The sequence below is a fragment of the Saimiri boliviensis genome, chromosome 6, assembly GCF_048565385.1.
Source record: "Saimiri boliviensis isolate mSaiBol1 chromosome 6, mSaiBol1.pri, whole genome shotgun sequence".
Classification (NCBI taxonomy): Eukaryota; Metazoa; Chordata; class Mammalia; order Primates; family Cebidae; genus Saimiri; species Saimiri boliviensis.
The window spans coordinates 86,552,070-86,564,978 of NC_133454.1; the positions used below are offsets into that span (position 1 = coordinate 86,552,070).

The 12,909-nt window shown below is 43.4% G+C and overlaps 1 protein-coding gene across 12 annotated transcripts in view; it reads right to left on the bottom strand.

Annotated features, from left to right (window-relative positions):
* Nucleotides 1-12,909, bottom strand: part of PLEKHA7 (pleckstrin homology domain containing A7) — a 248,434-nt gene that overhangs the window by 124,036 nt on the left and 111,489 nt on the right. The window contains exon 1 of one of the 12 annotated variants that reach the window (XR_012518116.1): nucleotides 1,128-8,620. The exons of the other annotated variants lie outside the window; for them this stretch is intronic. The gene's annotated coding sequence lies outside the window, so the exon portion shown is untranslated. Of the gene's footprint in view, nucleotides 1-1,127; nucleotides 8,621-12,909 lie in introns of those variants that run through there. 12 annotated transcript variants of the gene reach the window in all.

Consider the following 12,909-nt stretch of genomic DNA (forward strand, 5'->3'; position numbering starts at 1 on the left):
ATCTCCTCTGCACCCTACTACGGGCATTTAGTTTGTTCAAGGTAAACAATAACACCAGGCAAATGGGAAGAAAACAAGTGGCTTTCCTTTTCTGGGCCTCATTTACATCTTCTATAAAATGAGAAAAGATAGGAGATGATGAACACAGGAAGCTCTTACAGCTCTCATACCCTGGTGCTGCCCTGCACTGAATGCTACTAGATTTCTTTTCTCTCAGTGTCACCTCCATACTGTTGGGGCTGAGAAAGTGGTGCCAGAGAAGGATGTGATTCTCTAGTACCTCTAGTACCTGCCCACCCACCCCCAACAAGGAAGACACAGCTGGTAACTTTTCCCATTGCCTTGAGGTCAGAGCAGTAATGGAAGGAGAAAACCAAGAACAGGCAGAAAGTCTGCTGTATGAGCTCATTTGCAGGTATGCAGCATGGAATGACCCAAATAAATCCTGACATTTAGCACTTATTCCGTAAACCGGGACTGTACTGTAAAGTATCAGCACACAGATCTGAGGGCCAGCAGTGCCCAAAGCCCAAGGGATGTTCATGAGGAACTAAAGCACAGGGTCTTTGTTTGGAAAAGATTAAGTTATCCATGGAGTGTGAGAGAAAAAGTAGTCTGACCACATTCCAGAGGCTCCAGTGACAGGAGCCTCTTGCAGATGCTTCCAGTGTTGCTGCTGTCCTGAATCAGTTTAGGAAGTATCCTTCAGCCCACCCTGCTGGGGACCTCTGACTAGGCAAAACCTCCTCTCACCTCCTCTGCCCCTTCTACTGGTCCTCTAGCAATGGAATACTGGGGTCTAGAGACTCCAGAGGCCTAACAGCTTGAGGTGGTGGGAGGTTGCCAGAGTCCTGGGAGACTTCATTCCTCCCTAGCCCAGCATCACTCTATGACCCAGGGAAGGGGGACCATCCCAGCATCCCGGCACAGGGGAAAGACTGGACATCCAATCAGGGAGGGGCTCTCACTATCTCACTTCTAGGAAAGGGTAAAATGGGATAATTTTGGAAATTCCCCACCCAAACCAGTTTCCTCTTCAATTTCCTAAGGATGCCCATTCAGGAAGGGAGTCCCAGTTAGAGGAACAGAGCAGGAAGACGGTGCCTGACCCTCAGGACCCCACGTACCTGGAGTTTCCACTGAGCACACCACTGTGCCCAAATGGAATATCCCAGCAGATGTTTCTAAATGGAATATCCCAGCAGATGTTTCTGGTTTTATTCCAGTATTTCTTTTTCTTTTTGGTGTTGCAAGATGCAAGACACAGTGGTGGGGTGGCCAGGAGAAGGCATCAGATAGTCAGTGGAAAGAGTGTGGGTTTGGAGCCAGAACTAGGTTCCAATCCCAGCTCTACACTGGTAGTGTAATGTAGAATATCTCCTATATAGTGCCTGAAATGAAGAAGGTGAATGGTAAGGGCACATGTTTTTGTTGGAGTCCCTTCTTCCTACAGAAAACCTACCAACTCCCCACAACCATAACAGAGTCTACCGTGCCATTGCTAGACTTCTCCTGCAGATATCCAAAACTGGGGGTAGGGAGGGGAGTGGATAAAGAACCACACAAGGTAAAAGAGAGAGATCCATAACGACAACTTCAGTGAACATATTACATACATATCACATCATATTTTACACTCCAGGCACTCTGCAGGCATTATCTCATACCATATTAAACCCTAGGAGATAGTTATTATCTCCATTTTACAGATGAAAAAAATGAGGATCAGAAAAATTAAGGGATTTATATAAGATTACACAGCTAGTAGGTACAGAACCAGGATTCCAATCCAGGCTTATTGACTCCAGAAGTGGAGTCAAAGGTTGAACTATTCCCCATGAAGACAACATGGCCTAACCAATTCCTTACACTTCCAAGACAAGAAGAAAACTCCACTACAGGGTAAGAGTTTAATATAAGAAGCCATTCTTACTAAGAGCCTCCAAACTCTGAAAATAAATCACTGGCCCTCTTCATTTGTGTCTGGAAGTCCCAGCAATCAGGCACGGGCACTGGCTGGAAATCTGTAGGTTAGAACCCAGACCTTGCTGCTGACCTTTAACCTAGAATGACTCCTAAGAAATGGGAGCACAAAGCATCCTCCACTCCACCATCCACCTCTCCAGAGCACCTCCTAGTTTGGCAGCAGCTGCACATCACTGACTCTGAATCACACATTTATACTGTGCCTTTCCAGATCTAGACTCTGTTCCCCAGCGTCAAACTGTGTCGGCAGGGAGAGATGCAGACAGCAGAGAGAGAGCACAGTGAATCACTTTCCCTGATAGTGATGGTATCTGATGCATGTTAAACGCCTCCCTGCAATTCCTCAAGTGTCTGTTAATCAGTGAACCAAGAACACAGAGGGTACCAAAGAAAAATCTGCCATTGCAGGGAAAAAAGCAAACTGTATCAGGCTTACTGATGCACAGTAAGCCTTACTAATGCACAAAGACTTCTAAATCCAAGGGGAGGTGGTGATAGTAACAGCCTAGTCATTGAGACATTTGGTCTCACTGGCCACAAGGCAGACAATAAACAAGGCCTCAACTGAAAGAGGCAAAATCTACTTCTTAGCCTCATGTGGACACTGGCTGAGCCAAGAAGAGAATCTGCCAAAACTGATTAAGAGAGAAACTTATTAAAATTTGCTCTTGACAAGCTTCAGTCTCTCCTCCCCTATAAAACAGACCTCGAATACCATCAGTTCTCTCCAGCTCAGAAGACTAAACCAGATGCACAATGGTTGCCAAGGTTCTAGTGCCCATTTGCCTGTCAGGCTAAATACCTTCCCGGGAAAGCTCCTGCTCTGCCATGGTTATGACTCTCTCAGTTCTAGCCACTCTCTAGAGCCCCAGATCCCTATATCCAACTACCTACTAGACACTTCTTCCAAGATGTCCTCTAGGCACCATTAAATGAACATATTCCAAAGTGGAACTGTTCCCACTCTTCCCAAACTATTTCTATTCTTTTATTCCCCATCTTGGTGAAAGTCACCAAGGAGCACTTGGAAGAATGACTATGACATTGTTGTTATCACAACAACTTGGAGAGGGGGCATTTGATGGGCAAGGAGCCCAGAATGCTAAACATCATCCCACACAATGAAAAGCTGTCCCTCCCCAAATGCCAAGAGTCATGGCACCTAGAAATGCTGGAAGGCATCCTACCTTTCCCCCTCACTCCCCATCAGTCATCAAGACTAGTCAACTCTACTTCCTATATCCCCAACCTGCCCCATCCTCTCCATCCCCACAGCCACTCAGTGGAATGACTGCAACTGTCCCGAAGCCCATCATCCCATCTCTGCACCCACCTACCCACTTATTCCCAATTCTCTTTCTACGATCCTTCAGACAGTTGCCCGTTTCCAGCCTTAAAATCATCCAGTAGTTCCTATTACCTTCTGGAAAAAGGCTAAACTTAAACAATGCTCCTTACCTGTTCCCTGCCTCGTGGCTCACCACTCCCACTTGGATACCAAGGCTCCAGGGGTGCCTCAGTATCTTTGCACACACTGTTGCCTTTTCTTGAGGACCATGTCCTTATCTCTCTGGCTTTTGTCCTTTAAGACAGGTATAAGGGTCACCTCTCCCTAGATGCCTTCCCTGATATGAGCTAAGAGTTTGTTTGTACAAACACAGAGAGGATATTTACTGCCTCACTGCAATTGTTGTGCTTGCCCTGCTTCTCTGTTGACTCTGATTCTCCATCACAGAGCCTAGTATACAGCATTGGCTTAATGAACAGCCAATGGATTAGAAGGTACAGCTTATGTATAAAGCACTGACAGTTGCCAAATCCTCATCTCATGCAATGCAGTGACCTGGAGAGGTAGTACTGACACTATTACCACTTCACAGAAGAGGTTAAGTCTCTCGCCCAAGTTAAAAATTACTTAGCTAAGGGTAGAGCCATGAAGTAAATGAAGTTCTCTAATGTCAAATTCTTTGCTCTTTGTCACAATACCACTCTACATGAAAGGCTACAGAACAGACAACCAGGTGGGGGCGAGAGACGTCATCATCCTGTCTCCTTCAGACCAAGCTTCAAGAAACCCATCACATTACCCAGCTGCACAGCCCCATTCCTCCCCATTTTCCTTCCTACACCTCTATCATATTGTGCAGAAACCCCAAAGCCAGCAAAAGAGCCTAGTCTTACTGTCAGAAACAGCCGCACTCTGCCAGCCTGTAGCATGAAGGTTCCAGTGTGCTGGCTGGGAGCAGGGGACTAGTGGCAAGTGGCAGCTTTTAGAGATGCCATGCATTAAGTACACAAGGCTTTAAATGGGCTGCCTGCAGAGGAGGTGTGTTAGGCAAGGCTTCTCAGTGCCTGTGAGGGGGAGGGGTTTGCAAACTGTCCCGCTGTGCCATGTGAAAGGCTGGTAGTTCCTAATTACTTTCTGAGGGTTTTCATGAGCACCTCACATATGCCATTTTGCTTCAGGAACACAAAGCAATTAGAAATAGGGTTTCAGACTTTACGACTCTAACTGTAGCCGCAGTGGAGAGCATTTGCTGGCACACACATTTGGCTCAAATATGAATGCAAAAGGCGATTAAGGAAATGTGCAGTTTGGTGCTGCAAGCCTCTCAGGGGGCAAGGAAAATGAAAATCGCTCATTTCAGGGCTCTGGGTGGCAATCAGTACCCATTTCCACAGTGTCATTCAGATATCACCATGACAACCACCAAAAGGCTTCCTTCCTCTATGGCAAAGACAATGGAAATTTTAATTAAGACCATTCCTTTTTTTCTGACCGATGGAAGAAAAACATCCACAAAACATTACCCAGAAATACATGATGGGGAACACTTTCAGAATTCAAAAATATTTTTGCTGCTTTCCATGGAGTCACATGATCCATCCATCCCAGCATCCCCAAAGCCCACTCTTCCACCCTCTCAATAATTTGAATTTTTATAGATCTCATAAATTCAGATCTGTCTGGATCTTTTATCAAACATTAGGAAACTAGGTTTACATTCCAATTTAGTTTTCTGACTATGATTGGGAACAGGGTTTTAGTCATTTTTATTTCAGTCATAAAATCCAAAAGATCTGGTATATTTTCATACAGCACTTTCAATAAACTGAGACAGCCCAAGGTTAGAGCTGAGTATTCAGTGGCCTTTGGACAGGAGCAGACCTGGGCTTAAATGCCTGCTTTGTACTCTTGTGTGACTTTGAGTTAGCTACTTAACCTCTCTGAGATTTAGTTTCCTTATCTGGAGAACAGAAATAATAGTCCCTACTTTGGAGCATTTCGAGGAGAAGCAAGGGTGAATGTAACAAGTGAACACTCTGCCCAGTCCATAGGGAGCTATTAATAATAGCAGCAAGTACTCTTCCACATTTTGCCCTGAAAGAATTAAGGAGGCCTTGCCCACGCTTCCTAGGAAGTGTTTCTGGCATGTGTTGGCTCCTCTACCTTCTCACAGCTCTATATCCTGGCTTTTATCATCTCTCACCTGGACTAGTCCAACAGTCTCCTAACTGGTCTTGTTGCTTCTAGACTTTGTTCCCCCAGTTCGCTGTCCTTAGTTCACCTAACTGCTCCTCTAAAATCCAAACCTATGATGATCACTCTGCTCTGCATGAACCTCTGATAGGACTTTCATGGGGAAAAATATGGCTTTACTGAAAAACATTTTTAAAGTCCTAAATGAAAGGAGAGCTATAAACACCAATGCTGTAAACATGCTGATTCTTCCCTCAATTAACATATATTCAATGTGAAACCAGTCAAGATCTCATAGGTTTTTTTCTTTGTGAATCTTCGCAAACTGATCTTAAAATCTAAATGGAAAAGCAGAAGGGCAAGTATAGCCAAGAGCTCTTGGATGGTGTTTTCCAGAGTAAACAATACTTTGATTCAGTGGGTTTTACTTTGGGGAAATGTGTTTAATATAGACCAAACTTTTGCATAAATGAGAATATATTTTAATAAAAATACTAACAGGTGACTTCTAATTACAAGTGGAGAAAACTAGGTAATTTTTCTCTGCCAACTCAGTGTAGAAATGCAGCCTGGGGAAGGGAAAGCAAAGAAGAAAAGCAGACAGGGAAAGAGGTAATGATCTTTACTAAAGGCCCACCACGTCCCAGGCACTGGAATATGTACTTCCCATATGACTTTCATTTAATATTCATCACAAGCATGTGCAGTAGATAGCATTATTTCCATTACAGAGCAGAAAAACCTTAAGAAAGATAAGTGATTTGCCCAAAGGTATAAAGCCCTTATAAGTGGTAAGAGCATGAACTGAACTTTGCTCTTTGAGTTTTCTTTCTACCATAATTGTGAGCTGTTCCTGGCCTGCTCTTACTGGTCCCAGGTGTCAGCAGGGAGCCCAGGTGCTAGGAGTGGGCAGGGAAGTGTCAGTGAGCTCACCTGGATAAGGTGTGGGAGGCAGGTACTTAGGGGAGCTGCTCTTCACCTCACTCCCCTCTTTAGCTGGGAAGGTGCCTAGACCTTACTTGCAGACAAACACAAATGCACACAATTAATGGGAAGGCCTTTAAGCCCTAGAGCGTATCACTGTCCAGCCAGAAAAATCCAGGTCACACTCCAAGTTTCCAACCTAATGTGTAATGGGAAAATAACTCTACACATTTTAGGCTCTCACAGGTTGTAAATCCTCAGCTTTACTCTGATTGCATGACAGCAAATTCTGCTCTCAAACATACAGTTGGAACTCAATAAATATCACTTCACTGACGCATAAATTTTGTTTAAAAAATAAAACATATGCATGGTTCAGTCTGCCCTTAGATCAGGTGGAAAGGAGGAGGCTAGAGTGAATTTTCATTCTGTTAATGCCTTGTAACTTTCATGAGGTGTTTTACTAGGTTACAAGTAGACTATGAAATGCTGGCATAAGCAATTATACTTGGACAATAAAATGGAACAAATGATCTAAGAGCATAGACACCCCATTATATTTCTTCCCTTTGCTCCTATTCAACTTGACATAACCACTTATCACTGCCCTCCAGAACTTTTCCCTATAAATAAAATTGCACACAAAATTGTACAAAACATTGTGATTGTTAACAACTGGGTGGTCCTTGAAGAGACTCAAAGGGCAAGAAAGACATGAGAGGATGAGGCCCGGCACCGTGGCTCACGCCTGTAATCCCAGCACTTTGGGAGGCTGAGGCAGGCGGATCACAAGGTCAGGAATTTGAGACCAGCTGGGTCAATATGGTGAAACCCTGTCGCTACTAAAAACACAAAAATTAGCCGGGCATGGTGGTGTACGCCTGTAGTCCCAGCTTCTCAGGAGGCTGAGGCAGAAGAATTGCTTGAACCTAGGAGGTGGAGAGTGCAGTGAGCCGGGATCATGCCACTACACTCCAGCCTGGGTGACAGAGTGGGACTCCGGCTCAAAAAAAAAAAAGAGAGGATGAAAAGCAGGAGGCTTTGAGGAATGTCTTGATGTCAACATCAGCTCAGTTCATGGACAAACACTCATGAGATCTCTCACTTTTTTCCCCCAAAAAACCTTTTTTCTAAGATAGAAATTCTCTAACTAGATCAAGCTGCTTAACTAGATACGTGGAAGTCATAATCTTTTTTTTTTTTTTTTTTTTGAGACGGCGTTTCACTCTGTTGCCCAGGCTGGAGTGTAGAGGCGTGATCTCGGCTCACTGCAACCTTCACCTCCCAGGTTCAAACGATTCTCCTGTCTCAGGCTCCCAAGTAGCAGGGATTACAGGTGCCCACCACCATGCCCAGCTAATTTTTTTATTTTTAGTAGGGACAGGGTTTCATCCCATGTTCGCCAGGTTGGTCTCGAACTCCTGACCTCAGGTGATCCCACCTGCCTCAGCCTCCCAAAGGGCTTGGGATTACAGGCATGAGCCACTGTGCCCGGCCATGATTTTTTGTATGACCCAATGGGATACATATTTTATGAAATAGTTTATTTTTGGTTCCCTACTTATAAAAAATAATATATACTCCTCAGAGAAAAAATGAAAAAACCTAGGGGAGTAGACAGCTGAGGACAAAATAAATCACCTCTAGGTCCACCAACCAGACAACAGGCTGAGAGCTCAATATTTAATTTTGTGCTAGATTAAATCTATTTTTTCCAGTTGACTCTAGTGAAGACAAACTAATATAAGCCAAAAGTTTGAGAAAACTGCGTGAGGGTTTATACTTTCTCCTCTAAATTCTGCCATCAGCAACTCATTTGTTAGGGTAAGCATTATCCTTTCCAGTATGTCTTTTCTCTTCTTTGGGGAGTGGGGAAGAACAGCTTTATTGAGATATAATTCACATGTCAAAATAATTCACTTAAAGTGTACAATGCGGCTGGGCATGGTGGCTCACGCCTCTAATCCCAGCATTTTGGGAGGCCAAGGCAGGTGGATTGCTCGAGCTCATAAGTTCAAGACCAGTCTGGACAACATACCAAAACCTCATTTCTACAGAAAAATACAAAAATTAGCTGGGTGTGGTGGCGCACACCTGTAGTCCCAGCTACTCAGGAGGCTGAGGCAGGGGAATCACTTGAATCCGGGAGACATAGGTTGCAGTGAGCCAAAATTGTGCCGCTGCACTCTAGCCTGGGGAAAGAGCAAGACTCCGTCTCAAAAAAAAAAAAAAAAAAAAAAGAATATGAAAATTAGCTGGGTATGGTGGTGCATGCTTATAGTCTCAGCTACTCAGGAGGCTGAGGTGAGAGGATGGCTTGATCCAGGAGGTAGGGGATGCAGTGAGCTGAGATGGCACCAGTGCACCCCAGCCTAGGCAGTAGAGCCAGACCTTGTCTCAAAAAATAATAATAAAATGTACAATGCAATGGCTTTTAGTATATTCAAAGTTGTGCAACCATAATCCCAGTCAAATTTAAAACATTTCATTGCCCTCTATAGAAGTCCCAGGCTCTCTAGCCATCACCCCAACTCCAGCCCCAGGTAGCCGTAAATCCCATTATCTCTATTGATTTCCCTATTCTGGACATTTCATATCAATAGGATTATGCACTAGGTCATCTTTTGTGACTGGCTTTTCATTTAGCATAATACTTCCAAGGTTCATTCTTGTATCCTTGTTGTAGCATGTACCCAGTACTTCATTCCTTTCTATTGCCAGATACTATTCCATTATATAGACACACCACATTTTATTTATCCTCCCATCAGTTGACAGACTTTGTGTTTTCATTTTGAAGATATTATGAATAATGTGGCTATGATTTGTGTACAAGTTTTTGTGTGGGTGGTCATGTTTTCACTTCTGCTGGGTATATACCTAGGAAAGGAATTCATGACTCATATGGTAACTACGTTTAACCTTTTGAGAACCTGCAAACTGGCTTCCAAGGTGGCTCCACCATTTTACATTCCTACCAGCAGTGTATTGGTGTGCCCATTTCTCCACACCCCCACCAGCACGTAAGTATCTGTCCTTTTTAATATAAACATCCTAGTGTGTGTAAAGTAGTATTTCATTACGGTTTTAATTTGCATTTCCTTGACAGCTAATGATGTTGAGCATCTTTCATTTGCTTATTGGTCATTTGTGTATCTTCTTTGGCCCAGCTTTTCTTTCTTTCTTTTTTTTTTTTTTTTTTTTTTTTTTGAGACGGAGTTTCACTCTTGTTACCCAGGCTGGAGTGCAATGGCACGATCTCGGCTCACCACAACCTCCGCCTCCTGGGTTCAGGCAATTCTCCTGCCTCAGCCTCCTGATTAGCTGGGATTACAGGCACGCGCCACCTGCCCAGCTAATTTTTTTTTTTTTTTTTTTGTATTTTCTTTAGTAGAGATGGAGTTTCACCATGTTGACCAGGAAGGTCTCGATCTCTTAACCTCATGATCCACCCACCTCGTCCTCCCAAAGTGCTGGGATTACAGGCTTGAGCCACCGCGCCCAGCCTCAGCTTTTCTTTTAAACTGCAACTACTTCTGGACAGAGACACTCCCTGAATTCAAATGTTACTTATTAGTTGAATTATCCTAGGCAAGTCATTTAGCTTTTATTAGCTTCAGGTTCCTTCCCTGCAATATGGAGATAATAATATTAACTACCCAACAGGAGATGTGAGGATTGAAATAATGCAGGTAAAGGACTTAGCAGACAGCTGGGCACACAATAAACAGTCAGCAAGTGACAGTTATTATTAACAACGTACTTATTCACTCTTTACAACCCATAAATGCTTTGAAACAGTTCTTCCCATAAGGAGACAGCCTAAGACCTGGGACAGAGAAGTTGGGAGCAAAGGGTAAGGGGAGCTCAACAGAGTTGAATAAAAGGGAAAAGGAAAGCAATTACTCATGGGTCATTTTCACAGTCTTGTTTTAGTTATCATTGCCAAAGGTCGGCCTAGAGCCTACTCCTGTACCCTTCCAATCATGCTGTGAACACCTAGTTCACTATATCAAAACCACTTCTAAACTAGAATAGCTTCTCACTACTGCTACTGAACCATGACTGAAGAAGGAAGGAAGGAAGGGAGGGAGGGAGGGAGGGAGGGAGGGAAGGGAGGGAGGGAGGGAGGGAAGGAAGGGAGGGAGGGATGGAGGGAGGGAGGGAGGGAAGGAAAGAGGGAAGGAAAGAGGGAAGGAAGGAAGAAAGGTAGGTCTGTCTTAATCACACTTCTATTATTACAGTCATGCACACTGCCCACCATATAACATTAGTTGATCAGTAGCTGAAGTAAACCAAATGGAATCAATGAGTAAATTAATGAATGGGATTAATAAATGGGCAAACAGAGCACATTTGGAATGTTTGCTCAGTTAGGTGAATGAGGACCCCCTCATCCAGAGGGTCCCAGGGAAAGCTGAGATCAGCGCCCAGGACTGGCAGTCAAGGTTCTCACCGGCCATCTATAACCCATCACCATTGCACAGATGCCTACATTAGAATATCTTTCATTTCTTTGTTGCCAGCATTCAGGGATCATTGATTCTAGAGAATGCCGTTTTCCTGTATTTCTTTTTTGAAACGGAGTTTCGCTCTTGTTACCCAGGCTGGAGTGCAATGGCGCGATCTCGGCTCACCGCAACCTCCGCCTCCTGGGGTCAGGCAATTCTCCTGCCTCAGCCTCCTGAGTAGTTGGGATTACAGGCGTGCGCCACCATGCCCAGCTAATTTTTAGTATTTTTAGTAGAGACGGGGTTTCACCATGTTGACCAGGATGGTCTCGATCTCTTGACCTCGTGATCCACCCGCCTCGGCCTCCCAAAGTGCTGGGATTACAGGCTTGAGCCACCGCGCCTGGCTTTCCTGTATTTCTTAAAGTCATGAGTGAGAAGGTGAAAAGGCCCCCACTGTGCTTCTCAGCATAGAAATAGCTCATAGCAGAAAGAAAGGGGAGTCAATGTTTCCAAATTCAAAATAGAGACAGGCTGTTCTGACAAAGTCCAAATTACAGAGTGCTCCAGGCAGAAACAGAGACATCTTTCAGAGAAATTCTATTTTCCCATTCAATTCCAAAAGAGAGAATCAAACCAAGAAAACTCTTCCACAAACTGATTCCGTTTCAGCAGCCACTTGGGGCAGCACACAGTCAGACAGCAAACAGTCCTTTTGCCTTTTGTTCTTCTTGCTATGTTCTCTTCCTTCAGAGACTGGAAATGAATCGCTGCCACTTCAGTCTTCAACGTGGTACAAAGAGAGGGCCCGCTCTACATTCCTGCTGTACAGTTTTGCAAAGCACTATCTTTCCCACAGATCTTTCACAGCCCAAATTGTAGAACCTTCTCAAAAACCTTCAAGCTATCAGAATATGATAGGTTTCGATTTTGCAATCCATTTTGGGCTCCCTCTTGACAGGCCTGCATTGGCTTAAAACATTTGTTACTCTTTCATGTTATCATTCATTGAAATCATTTACAGAACATTCCTTCACTCATGTCCCCTCATTCACTAAGCGCAAGCAATGTCTGAGTGCCTGCTCTGTACCCATCCACTGGCAATATAGCTCCTCTAAGCTCCAGACCGATTTTTTTCAGGGTTGGTACTTCCAAAAACTATTTCTGAAGTTTTCCATCAGACCATTATTTTTACAGTCAAAAACTGAAAATTACCTAATTGCCTATCCATCAAGTAATGATTAAGCAAAATAAGGTGTGTGTTTATACTTGATAAAATATTGTACAGCCATTAAAAATATAGTTTTTAAAGGATCTAAGCTTAATAGATCCTTGTGTTAAATGAAATGCAGGCAGGAAGCACATTGTAGATAAAATATAATCTCAATTATCTTTACAAAATGCAAGGAATGAATATTGGATAAAAATAAATCAAATGTTAAGTGTAAGATTATGGGTATCTCCATATTTCTCTGAATATTTGTTTATTTGTAGAAAATTTAGAAAATAAAAGCATACATAATAAAAATTAGCTGTAATATGCCACCACTGTTACTAATTTGGTATTTTGCTATCCATTAATACAAGAATAAAAATTCATAAATGTATTTTGCATATATTGCTTGCAAAATTTTAAAACTTCAAAATAGGGAATAAGAAATGTTTAGCTAAAGATAACATAATGTTGATTGAAAAAGTCAAAATCATATCTATGATTAAAAGCATGCTATGTAAAAAGACTCCTCACTACTTTGCACACTGTCAAATCCATGCCATATTATGTACACCTATTTAAAATAAATAAAAGAGGGGGCTGGGCACAGTGACTCATTTGTAATCTCAGCACTTTGGAAGGCTGAGGTGGAAGATTACTTGAGCTCAGGAGTTTGAGAACAGCCTGGGCAATGTGGCAAAACCCCATCTTTACCAAAAATACAAAAATTAGCCGGTTGTGGTGGTGCACGCCCATGGTCCCAGCTACTTGGGAGGCTGAGGTGGGAGGATAGCTGGAGCCTGGGAAATCGAGGCTGTAGTGAGCCATGATCATGCCACTGCACTCCAACCTGG